Consider the following 939-nt stretch of genomic DNA (forward strand, 5'->3'; position numbering starts at 1 on the left):
AAAATGGCCCAAAACAGACAGAGCTGGAGATCCTTTGTTGCTGCCCTAAACGCCAAATGGCGTAATGGGTAGTAAGTAAGTAAGTAAGTAACAGTATGGCTTCAGGCGCGAAGGTCGCCGTGCTTGAGTAAGTCAGACTCCCAGTGCAATTTTTTTACACGGCGAGCAATAATTTTACCCCCTCCCCCCCCCCATTCCAAATCAATACTATTAGGTTGCTTAAGAGGCGGAGAAAAGAAAAGTTTTATGGTACTTTACAAAGCAATACGGTCATTCAAATCACTGTCACTCGGCAACATATGCAACCTTGCACGCCAAGCTATTTCTCACACTCCCCGAGTCCTCGTCGAACTTTCCCCGAGCGAGTATTTGACTCAGCGACTCAATCTTCGCTCGGCGAAAATTTAAGCATATTTGAAAATTTCGCCAAGCTTTGCGTGTAATAATTTGGCACCGTAAGCATGAAATATCACTCGGAGAGAGAGAGAGGCCGATTGCTCGACGAAAGGTATCCAGAGTAGTCCTTGCTGAACTTACAAATTTTGTCTTTCTCGGCTTACTTCATTACTCCTGTATGTGTGAACACTGCATAAGTGAAAAGAGAAAAGGTGTTCACACACTAGGCTATAGCGAGACTGCGGAATAATTATTGTTGTTGTAAAAGATGGATTGCGACTTTAGAAACGAAACAATTCCGCCCTGCTTTTAGGACTGCTGTTTTCAGTGAACATACTACGTTGTTGTTTTAGTAAGAGTAAAGAGTTTTACGGCACTTGCAAAACAATTAGAGGTCATATAAACGCAAAAGATTAGAGGTGTTACAAGAGACGCAACAAACACTGAAAAATGAGGTAGGCATCGAAGTTTATTAGTAGAGAGCGGAGAGAGGCGGCCATGACAAATGCACTGTGAGAATAAGTCCACATGTCTAACCTGCCA

This window comes from Aplysia californica, unplaced genomic scaffold (assembly GCF_000002075.1).
Source record: "Aplysia californica isolate F4 #8 unplaced genomic scaffold, AplCal3.0 scaffold01082, whole genome shotgun sequence".
In the NCBI taxonomy this organism is placed as follows: domain Eukaryota; kingdom Metazoa; phylum Mollusca; class Gastropoda; order Aplysiida; family Aplysiidae; genus Aplysia; species Aplysia californica.